Here is a 12,892-nt window from a genome sequence, read left to right as displayed (position 1 = left end):
CAAGGCAACCCAGCTTGCAAATTGCTTAAGTCAACATGGTGCATATTGTGGCGTAATACACCAACAAGGAACGAAGCCATACAAGTATAATCATTGCAAGAGGAAAGGCTTCATAAAGGAAGCCCCTAAGTAAACGGGGTATTTAAATTTGTGTGTCACAAACAAAGTTTTGACAAGGAAGTTTTTCACCAACAACTTTTTTGCCAAAAAAGTATAATGTTTGGTCGAATCGAACAAAATTTAAAACTTTGAGCATGAAAGCGACTTAGCTGGTTAATGTGCTCGGTGTTGATGACGCGATTCGGGCTTGTGGCGGGACGAAGTCCCATCCCCCGAGCCGATCCCAAGGTGGCCGAGCGAAGAGCTCGGCACTCCGAAGTCAACATGGCACGACCGCCGTGGAGAGGTGAAGCTCCCCGTCTAGCCGAGGTGACAAAGCAGGTTGGCGGGTGATGCCGGAGTCTCCAGTCGAGTAGGTTGATGAAGCGACGACGCGGGGTTGCCAACACAGGGTGGCGCGCCAAGGCGATGACACAATTTGGTCGACGGAGGCGACAGCGCGGCCCAGTCCAGGTCAATTGCATGCGCACGTAAAATAGTGAAAACCAAAAAATAATAATGAAAAAAAGGTGCATGATTAATTTATGCGAAAAAAGTTTGGTAAATATGGCCTGAGCACTGAGGCTAGCTCGATGGCGCGTTGGCAAGGTCGGCTTGCCCAGGTGACAGGGAGAGGCTGGCCGGACTGATGCCAGGTACAAACGTCGGTAGAATTTCTCTGCGAAAATAATGCAGTACAGGCCGTCAAAAAATATTATGTGTATAATAATGCTAAACGAATAATTTGGAAAAATACCACCCGAACGCCAGCAACGACGACTATAGCAAACCGGAGCAAACGGACGAACTGATCCGTGCCGAACATGCTGCAAAGCCAATCCTCGATATGCGTAGTAGCACTTTTATTCTGCGTATTTGTTAGAAAAAGTAGAAGACAACCAACGGTCGACTACACAGGTATTGAATTAAAAAAAGAAAAGAAACAAATCTCCCTGTGGTGTGCTACCATCGAGCCGAGCTCTGATCTGTACACTACTCCACACTATCCCTTTGGCCGGATTACCCGTGGGCCAGATTAAAGCCTGATCCGATGCATTGCCAAGCAGCGAACGCGAACATAGGCCGTACTGCAATCTGTATACATACGACAGTACAAGTCTAACAGAAAACATGATGGCACAAAAAATTATACTCTACGTAAGGAAGAATAGCACCTAATAATTTGTGAGGCAATCAATAATGAATAGACGTCACAGAGGCAGTCAGCTAGCAATAAGACATTAGAGGTCTAGCATCTCAGGTGGGTGTTAGCAAGTATTGGTGTACTACTCATGCAAGGATAAAATCCATCTAATACTGGAAAAGGTGCCTGGAAGGCACACGACAAGAGAAAAGCGTAGACTGCCTCCACTCTTGATTAAATAAATAAACAAAATAAGAGGAAGGATGGAATCTCCCTGCAGGTTGCCGCATGACTGAATTCACGTGGGCCCCGATGTATTGCTCCATGAGAAGTATTACTGCGCGTATGTGATTTCCTCGGCTGGAACGCCGCTAGGCGGATCATCACCTTTTTTATTGCGCTGACCTAGATCAAGGCCGCAAACTCTGGGCTATTGTTTGCATGGTGGCACTTCTCGGATCCAACGTACTGCCCGGCGGCGGATGCATCTTCCTGTAAACAAAGCGGCACAACCCGATGACAATAATTTTGCAAAAGAGATAATTTACATGAAACAAATCTTTACTGAAAACATATCACCTGATTGTTGATCTTAATTCCCGTCGAACCACAGCGATCACCTAGCAGGCTCTCAATGAAAGCACCAATGTCGGTTCAATATCTGGCGTATCTCATAGTAGGGGTCCTAAGCTAGGCGTCTTGGAATGATGGTAACATGGACACGGGGTTTTACCCAGCTTCGGGCTCTCTTGATAAGATAATACCCTACATGCTGCTTTTGATTGTATTCATACGGGTGTAGTAAAGAGTACACGTATCTACCATGAGATTGTAGTAATGAATATGAGATTGTCTATTGACTAGCCTGGCCTCGGTTTATATAAGACACCAGAGGCCTAGGGTTTAGGAGAGTCCTTGTCTTGGGCGCCAAGTCTTGTGGAGTCTTCCTTGTATGCGGCAGGGGTTGTCCGAACTGGCCCATGAGTATACGGTCATGGGGGTCCTCGAACCAATCCAACTGATTGAGAGACGACATGGTGAGTACCCCCTAGTCCAGGACACCGTCAATCACGGCGTGCAGGCTCTGCTTGAAGGCCGACAGCCAGCAGTAGCAATTAGCGACATCTGGCATTCCAACGAAGATGGACAGGAAGAGAAAAAGGCTCCTGTCGGTGTCAAAACCGGCGGATCTCGGGTAGGGGGTCCCGAACTGTGCGTCTAGGCGGATGGTAATAGGAGACAAGGGACACGATGTTTTACCCAGGTTCGGGCCCTCTTGATGGAGGTAAAACCCTACGTCCTGCTTGATTAATATTGATGATGTGTGTTACAAGAGTAGATCTTGAAGGAAATATGCCCTAGAGGCAATAATAAAGTTATTATTTATTTCCTCATATCATGATAAATGTTTATTATTCATGCTAGAATTGTATTAACCGGAAACATGATACATGTGTGAATACATAGACAAACATATAGTCACTAGTATGCCTCTACTTGACTAGCTCATTAATCAAAGATGGTTATGTTTCCTAACCATAGACATGTGTTGTCATTTGATTAACGGGATCACATCATTAGGAGAATGATGTGATTGACATGACCCATTCCGTTAGCCTAGCACTTGATCGTTTAGTATATTGCTATTGCTTTCTTCATGACTTATACATGTTCCTGTAACTATGAGATTATGCAACTCCCGTTTATCGGAGGAACACTTTGGGTACTACCAAACGTCACAACGTAACTGGGTGATTATAAAGGAGTACTACAGGTGTCTCCGAAGGTACATGTTGGGTTGGCGTATTTCGAGATTAGGTTTTGTCACTCCAATTGTCGGAGAGGTAACTCTGGGCCCTCTCGGTAATGAACATCACTATAAGCCTTGCAAGCAATGTAGCTAATGAGTTAGCTACGGAATGATGCATTATGTAACGAGTAAAGAGACTTGCCGATAACGAGATTGAACTAGGTATTGGATACCGACGATCGAATCTCGGGCAAGTAACATACCGATGACAAAGGGAACAACGTATGTTGTTATGCGGTTTGACCGATAAAGATCTTCGTAGAATATGTAGGAGCCAATATGGGCATCCAGGTTCCGCTATTGGTTATTGACCGAGAATAGTTCTAGGTCATGTCTACATAGTTCTCGAACCCGTAGGGTCCGCACGCTTAACGTTACGATGACAATTTTATTATGAGTTTATAAGTTTTGATGTACCGAAGTTTGTTCGGAGTCCCGGATGTGATCACGGACATGACGAGGAGTCTCGAAATGGTTGAGACATAAAGATTGATATATTGGACGACTATATTCGGACACCGGAAGTGTTCCGGACGTTTTCGGAGAAAACTGGAGTGCCGGAGGGTTACCGGAACCCCCCGGGAGAGATAATGGGCCACATGGGCCTTGGTGGAAAGAGAGAGGGGCGGCCAGGGTGGGCCGCGCGCCCCCTCTCCCTCTAGTCCGAATTGGACTAGGAGGGGGGGGCGGCGCCCCCCTCTTTTCCTTCTCCCTCTCCCCCTTCCTTTCCCCTCCTAGTAGGAGTAGGAAAGGGGGAGTCCTACTCCTACTAGGAGGAGGACTCCTCCTCCTTGGCGCGCCCACAAGGGCCGGCCGGCCTCCCCCCTTGCTCCTTTATATACGGGGCAGGGGGGCACCCCAGAACACACAATTTGATCTACGGATCGTTCCTTAGCCGTGTGCGGTGCCCCCCTCCACCATATTCCACCTCGGTCATATCGTCGCGGAGTTTAGGCGAAGCTCTGCGCCGGTAGAACATCATCATCGTCACCACGCCGTCGTGCTGACGGAACTCATCCCCGAAGCTTTGCTGGATCGGAGCCCGGGGATCGTCATCTAGCTGAACGTGTGCTGAACTCGGAGGTACCGTACGTTCGGTGCTTGGATCTGTCGGATCGTGAAGATGTACGACTACATCAACCGTGTTGTCATAACGCTTCCGCTTACAGTCTACGAGGGTACGTGGACAACACTCTCCCCTCTCGTTGCTATGTCATCACCATGATCTTGTGTGTACGTAGGATTTTTTTTTGAAATTACTACGTTCCCCAACAGTGGCATCCGAGCCAGGTTTTATGCATAGATGTCATATGCACGAGTAGAACACAAGTGAGTTGTGGGCGATACAAGTCATACTGCTTACCAGCATGTCATACTTTGGTTCGGCGGTATTGTGAGATGAAGCGGCCCGGACCGACATTATGCATACGCTTACGTGAGACTGGTTTCACCGTTACGAGCACTCGTGCTTAAAGGTGGCTGGCGGGTGTCTGTCTCTCTCACTTTAGCTGAATCGAGTGTGGCTACGCCTGGTCCTTGCGAAGGTTAAAACAGCACTAACTTGACGAACTATCGTTGTGGTTTTGATGCGTAGGTAAGAACGGTTCTTGCTAAGCCCGTAGCAGCCACGTAAAACTTGCAACAACAAAGTAGAGGACGTCTAACTTGTTTTTGCAGGGCATGTTGTGATGTGATATGGTCAAGACGTGATGCTATATTATATTGTATGAGATGATCATGTTTTGTAACCGAAGTTATCGGCAACTGGCAGGAGCCATATGGTTGTCGCTTTATTGTATGAAATGCAAACGCCCTGTAATTGCTTTACTTTATCACTAAGCGGTAGCGATAGTCGTAGAAGCAATAGATGGCGTAAACAACAACGATGCTACGATGAAGATCAAGGTGTCGCGCCGGTGACAATGGTGATCACGACGGTGCTTCGGAGATGGAGATCACAAGCACAAGATGATGATGGCCATATCATATCACTTATATTGATTGCATGTGATGTTAATCCTTTATGCATCTTATCTTGCTTTCATTGATGGTAGAATTTTAAGATGATCTCTCACTAAAATTATCAAGAAGTGTTCTCCCTGAGTATGCACCGTTGCCAAAGTTCGTCGTGCCCAGACACCACGTGATGATCGGGTGTGATAAGCTCTACGTCCATCTACAACGGGTGCAAGCCAGTTTTGCACACGCAGAATACTCAGGTTAAACTTGACGAGCCTAGCATATGCAGATATGGCCTCGGAACACGAGACCGAAAGGTCAAGCGTGAATCATATAGTAGATATGATCAACATAATGATGTTCACCATTGAAAACTACTCCATCTCACGTGATGATCGGTTATGGTTTAGTTGATTTGGATCACGTGATCACTTAGATGACTAGAGAGATGTCTGTCTAAGTGGGAGTTCTTAAGTAATATGATTAATTGAACTTAAATTTATCATGAACTTAGTACCTGATAGTATTTTGCTTATCTATGTTTGTTGTAGATAGATGGCTCGTGCTGTTGTTCCGTTGAATTTTAATGCGTTCCTTGAGAAAGCAAAGTTGAAAGATGATGGTAGCAATTACACGGTCTGGGTCCGTAACTTGAGGATTATCCTCATTGCTGCACAGAAGAATTACGTCCTGGAAGCACCGCTGGGTGCCAGGCCTACTGCTGATGCAACTGACGACATTAAGAATGTCTGGCAGAGCAAAGCTGATGACTACTCGATAGTTCAGTGTGCCATGCTTTACGGCTTAGAACCGGGTCTTCAACGATGTTTTGAACGTCATGGAGCATATGAGATGTTCCAGGAGTTGAAGTTAATATTTCAAGCAAATGCCCGGATTGAGAGATATGAAGTCTCCAATAAGTTCTATAGCTGCAAGATGGAGGAGAATAGTTCTGTCAGTGAACACATACTCAAAATGTCTGGGTATAATAATCACTTGATTCAACTGGGAGTTAATCTTCCTGATGATAGTGTCATTGACAAAATTCTCCAATCACTGCCACCAAGCTACAATAGCTTCGTGATGAACTATAATATACAAGGGATGAACAAGACAATTCCCGAGCTCTTCGCAATGCTAAAAGCTGCGGAAGTAGAAATCAAGAAGGAGCATCAAGTGTTGATGGTTAACAAGACCACTAGTTTCAAGAAAAAGAGCAAAGGGAAGAAGAAGTGGAACTTCAAGAAGAACAGCAAGCAAGTTGCTGCTCAAGAGAAGAAACCCAAGTCTGGACCTAAGCCTGAAACTGAGTGCTTCTACTGCAAGCAGACTGGACACTGGAAGCGGAACTGCCCCAAGTATTTGGCGGATAAGAAGGACGGCAAGGTGAACAAAGGTATATGTGATATACATGTTATTGATGTGTACCTTACTAGAGCTCGCAGTAGCACCTGGGTATTTGATACTGGTTCTGTTGCTAACATTTGCAACTCGAAACAGGGACTACGGAATAAGCGAGCACTGGCCAAGGATGAGGTGACGATGCGCGTGGGAAACGGTTCCAAAGTCGATGTGATCGCGGTCGGCACGCTACCTCTACATCTACCTTCGGGATTAGTTTTAGACCTGAATAATTATTATTTGGTGCCAGCGTTGAGCATGAACATTATATCTGGATCTTGTTTGATGCGAGACGGTTATTCATTTAAATCAGAGAATAATGGTTGTTCTATTTATATGAGTAATATCTTTTTGTTGGAAATATGCCCTAGAGGCAATAATAAAAGCATTATTATTATATTTCCTTGTTCATGATAATTGTCTTTAGTCATGCTATAATTGTGTTATCCGGAAATCGTAATACATGTGTGAATAACAGACACCGACATGTCCCTAGTGAGCCTCTAGTTGACTAGCTCGTTGATCAACAGATAGTCATGGTTTCCTGACTATGGACACTGGATGTCATTGATAACGAGATCACATCATTGGGAGAATGATGTGATGGACAAGACCCAATCCTAAACATAGCACAAGATCGTATAGTTCGTTTGCTAGAGTTTTCCAATGTCAAGTATCTTTTCCTTAGACCATGAGATCGTGTAACTCCCGGATACCATAGGAGTGCTTTGGGTATGCCAAACGTCACAACGTAACTGGGTGACTATAAAGGTAGACTACGGGTATCTCCGAAAGTGTCTGTTGGGTGACATGGATCAAGACTGGGATTTGTCACTCCGTATGACGGAGAGGTATCACTGGGCCCACTCGGTAATGCATCATCATAATGAGCTCAGAGTGACCAAGTGTCTGGTCATGGGATCATGCATTACGGTACGAGTAAAGTGACTTGCCGGTAACGAGATTGAACGAGGTATTGGGATACCGACGATCGAATCTCGGGCAAGTAACATATCGATGGACAAAGGGAATAGTGTACGGGGTTGATTGAATCCTCGACATCGTGGTTCATCCGATGAGATCATCGTGGAGCATGTGGGAGCCAACATGGGTATCCAGATCCCGCTGTTGGTTATTGACCGGAGAGTCGTCTCGGTCATGTCTGCTTGTCTCCCGAACCCGTAGGGTCTACACACTTAAGGTTCGGTTACGCTAGGGTTGTAGGGATATGTATATGCAGTAACCCGAATGTTGTTCGGAGTCCCGGATGAGATCCCGGACGTCACGAGGAGTTCCGGAATAGTCCGGAGGTAAAGATTTATATATGGGAAGTCTTGTTTCGGGCATCGGGACAAGTTTCGGGGTTATCGGTATTGTACCGGGACCACCGGAAGGGTCCCAGGGGTCCACCGGGTGGGTCCACCTGTCCCGGGGGGCCACATGGGCTGTAAGGGGGTGCGCCTTGGCCTAATGGGCCAAGGGCACCAGCCCCACATAGGCCCATGCGCCTAGGGTTTAAGGGGGCAAGAGTCCTAGGAGGGTAAGGCACCTTCTAGGTGCCTTGGGGGGGAGGGAAACCTCCCCTTGGCCGCCGGCCATAGGAGATTGGATCTCCTAGGCTGCGCACCACCCCCCCTTGGCACCCCTATATATAGTGGGGGAGAGGAGGGACTTCATACCTGAACGCCTCGGCCTTTGGTTGCCTCCTTCTCCCTCCCCAACACCTCCTCAACCTCCATAGTGCTTAGCGAAGCTCTGCCGGAGTACTGCAGCTCCATCAACACCACGCCGTCGTGCTGCTGCTGGTGCCATCTCCCTCAACCTCTCCTCCCTCCCTTGCTGGATCAAGAAGGAGGAGACGTGGCTGTTCCGTACGTGTGTTGAACGCGGAGGTGCCGTCCGTTTGGCGCTGGTCATCGGTGATTTGGATCACGTCGAGTACGACTACATCATCACCGTTCTTTTGAACGCTTCCGCTCGCGATCTACAAAGGTATGTAGATGCATCTAATCACTCGTTGCTAGATGAACTCCTAGATGATCTTGGTGAAACGAGTAGGAAAATTTTGTTTTCTGCAACGTTCCCCATCAGTGGCATCATGAGCTAGGTCTATGCGTAGTTCTTCTTGCGCGAGTAGAACACAATTTGTTGTGGGCGTAGATTTGTCAACTTTCTTGCCGTTACTAGTCCTTTCTTGCTTCAGCGGTATTGTGGGATGAAGCGGCCCGGACCAACCTTACACGTACGCTTACGTGAGACCGGTTCCACCGACTAACATGCACTAGTTGCATAAGGTGGCTGGCGGGTGTCTGTCTCTCCTACTTTAGTTGGAGCGGAATCGATGAACAGGGTCCTTATGAAGGGTAAATAGAAGTTGACAAATCACGTTGTGGCTTTAACGTAGGTAAGAAAACGTTCTTGCTAGAACCCTAATTCAGCCACGTAAAACATGCAACAACAATTAGAGGACGTCTAACTTGTTTTTGCAGCAAGTGGTTTGTGATATGATATGGCCAAAGTTGTGATGAATGATGAATGATCTATATGTGATGTATGAGATGTTCATGCTATTGTAATAGGATTCACGCCTTGCATGTCGATGAGTATGACAACCGGCAGGAGCCATAGGAGTTGTCTTTATTCTTTTATATGACCTGCGTGTCATCAAGAAACGCCATGTAAATTACTTTACTTTATTGCTAAACGCGTTAGCCATAGTAGTAGAAGTAATGGTTGGCGAGCAACTTCATGGAGACATGATGATGGAGATCATGATGATGGAGATCATGGTGTCAAGCCGGTGACAAGATGATCATGGAGCCCCAAGATGGAGATCAAAGGAGCTGTGTGATATTGGCCATATCATGTCACGTTTATTATTTGATTGCATGTGATGTTTATCATGTTTTGCATCTTGTTTACTTAGAACGACGGTAGTAAATAAGGTGATCCCTCATACTAATTTCAAGAAGTGTTCCCCCTAACTGTGCACCGTTGCGACAGTTCGCTGTTTCAAAACATCACGTGATGATCGGGTGTTTTATTCAGACGTTCACATACAACGGGTGTAAGACAGATTTACACATGCAAACACTTAGGTTGACTTGACGAGCCTAGCATGTACAGACATGGCCTCGGAACACAGAAGACCGAAAGGTCGAGCATGAGTCGTATAGAAGATACGATCAACATGAAGATGTTCACCGATGTTGACTAGTCCGTCTCACGTGATGATCGGACACGGTCTAGTTTAACTCGGATCATGTAATACTTAGATGACCAGAGGGATGTCTAATCTAAGTGGAGTTCACTAATAATTTGATTAGTTGAACTTAATTATCATGAACTTAGTCTAAAATCTTTGCAATATGTCTTGTAGATCAAATGGCCAACGTAGTCCTCAACTTCAACGCGTTCCTAGAGAAAACTAAGCTGAAAGACGATGGCAGCAACTATACGGACTGGGTCCGGAACCTGAGGATCATCCTCATAGCTGCCAAGAAAGATTATGTCCTACAAGCACCGCTTGGTGACGCACCCGTTCTCCCTGCGGAACAAGACGTTATGAACACTTGGCAGGCACGTTTCGATGACTACTCCCTCGTTCAGTGCGGCATGCTTTACAGCCTAGAGCCGGGGCTCCAAAAGCGTTTTGAGAGACATGGAGCATATGAGATGTTCGAAGAGCTGAAATGGTTTTCCAAGCTCATGCCCGGGTCGAGAGATATGAAGTCTCCGACAAATTCTTTAGCTGTAAGATGGAGGAAAACAGTTCTGTCAGTGAGCACATACTCACTATGTCTGGGTTGCATAACCGCTTGACTCAGCTGGGAGTTAATCTCCCGGATGATGCGGTCATTGACAGAATCCTCCAGTCGCTTCCACCAAGCTACAAGAGCTTTGTGATGAACTTCAATATGCAGGGGATGGAAAAGACCATTCCTGAAGTATTTGCTATGCTGAAATCAGCAGAGGTAGAAGTCAGAAAGGAACATCAAGTGTTGATGGTCAATAAAACCACTAAGTTCAAGAAAGGCAAGGGTAAAAAGAACTTCAAGAAGGACGGCAAGGAGGTTGCCGCGCCCGGCAAGCAAGCTGCTGGGAAGAAGCCAAAGAATGGACCCAAGCCCGAGACTGAGTGCTTTTATTGCAAGGGAAGCGGTCACTGGAAGCGGAACTGCCCTAAGTACTTAGCGGATAAGAAGGCCGGCAAAACAAAAGGTATATGTGATATACATGTGTACCTTACTAGTGCCCGTAGTAGCTCCTGGGTATTTGATACCGGTGCAGTTGCTCACATTTGTAACTCAAAGCAGGGGCTGCGGAATAAGCGGAAACTGGCAAAGGACGAGGTGACGATGCGCGTCGGGAATGGTTCCAAGGTCAATGTGATCGCCGTCGGCACGCTACCTCTGCATCTCCCTTCGGGATTAGTTTTAAACCTTAATAATTGTTATTTAGTGCCAGCTTTGAGCATGAACATTGTATCGGGATCTCGTTTAATTCGAGATGGCTACTCTTTTAAATCTGAGAATAATGGTTGTTCCATTTTTATGAGAGATATGTTTTATGGTCATGCTCCTATGGTGAATGGTTTATTCCTTATGAATCTCGAACGTGATGCTACACATATTCATAATGTGAGTACCAAAAGAAGTAAGGTTAATAATGATAGTCCCACATACCTGTGGCACTGCCGCCTTGGTCACATAGGTGTCAAACGCATGAAGAAGCTCCATGCTGATGGACTTTTAGAGTCTCTTGATTATGAATCATTTGACACATGCGAACCATGCCTTATGGGTAAAATGACCAAGACTCCGTTCTCAGGAACAATGGAGCGAGCAACCAACTTATTGGAAATCATACATACTGATGTGTGCGGTCCAATGAGTGTTGAGGCTCGCGGTGGCTATCGTTATGTTCTCACCCTCACTGATGATTTAAGTAGGTATGGGTATATCTACTTAATGAAACACAAGTCTGAAACCTTTGAAAAGTTCAAGGAATTTCAGAGTGAGGTTGAAAATCAACGTGACAGGAAAATCAAGTTTCTACGATCAGATCGTGGAGGAGAATACTTGAGTCACGAGTTTGGGGCACACTTAAGAAAATGTGGAATAGTTTCACAACTCACGCCGCCTGGAACACCTCAGCGTAATGGTGTGTCCGAACGTCGTAATCGCACTCTGTTAGATATGGTGCGATCTATGATGTCTCTTACCGATTTACCGCTTTCCTTCTGGGGCTATGCTTTAGAGACTGCCGCATTCACTTTAAATAGGGCTCCATCGAAATCCGTTAAGACGACACCGTATGAATTATGGTTTGGGAAGAAACCTAAGCTGTCGTTTCTAAAAGTTTGGGGATGCGATGCTTATGTCAAGAAACTTCAACCTGAAAAGCTCGAACCCAAATCGGAAAAATGCGTCTTCATAGGATACCCAAAAAAAACTGTTGGGTACACCTTCTACCACAGATCCGAAGGCAAGATCTTTGTTGCCAAGAATGGGTCCTTTCTGGAGAAAGAGTTTCTCTCGAAAGAAGTAAGTGGGAGGAAAGTAGAACTTGATGAAGTATTACCTCTTGAACCGGAAAATGGCGCAACTCAAGAAAATGTTCCTGAGGTGCCTGCACCGACTAGAGAGGAAGTTAATGATAATGATCAAGATACTTCTGATCAAGCTCCTACTGAAATTCGAAGGTCCACAAGGACACGTTCCGCACCAGAGTGGTACGGCAACCCTGTCTTGGAAATCATGTTGTTAGAAACGGTGAACCTTCGAACTATGAAGAAGCGATGGCGGGACCAGATTCCGACAAATGGCTAGAAGCCATGAAATCCGAGATAGGATCCATGTATGAAAACGAAGTATGGACTTTGACTGACTTGCCCGTAGAACGGCGAGCCATAGAAAATAAATGGATCTTTAAGAAGAAGACAGACGCGGATGGTAATGTGACCATCTATAAAGCTCGGCTTGTCGCTAAGGGTTATCGACAAGTTCAAGGGGTTGACTACGATGAGACTTTCTCACCGGTAGCGAAGCTGAAGTCCGTCCGAATCATGTTAGCAATTGCCGCATTTTATGATTATGAAATTTGGCAAATGGACGTCAAAACGGCATTCCTTAATGGTTTCCTTAAGGAAGAATTGTATATGATGCAGCCGGAAGGTTTTGTCAATCCTAAGAATGCTGACAAAGTGTGCAAGCTCCAACGCTCGATTTATGGGCTGGTGCAAGCATCTTGGAGTTGGAACATTCGCTTTGATGAGATGATCAAAGCGTTTGGGTTTACACAGACTTATGGAGAAGCCTGCGTTTACAAGAAAGTGAGTGGGAGCTCTGTAGCATTTCTCATATTATATGTAGATGACATACTTTTGATGGGAAATGATATAGAACTCTTGGACAGCATCAAGGCCTACTTGAATAAAAGTTTTTCAATGAAGGACCTTGGAGAAGCTGCTTATATAT

The sequence above is a fragment of the Triticum aestivum genome, chromosome 6B, assembly GCF_018294505.1.
Source record: "Triticum aestivum cultivar Chinese Spring chromosome 6B, IWGSC CS RefSeq v2.1, whole genome shotgun sequence".
NCBI classification, from domain to species: Eukaryota; Viridiplantae; Streptophyta; class Magnoliopsida; order Poales; family Poaceae; genus Triticum; species Triticum aestivum.
The sequence above is the reverse complement of the archived record's forward strand: the minus strand, read 5'-3'. Positions refer to the sequence as shown.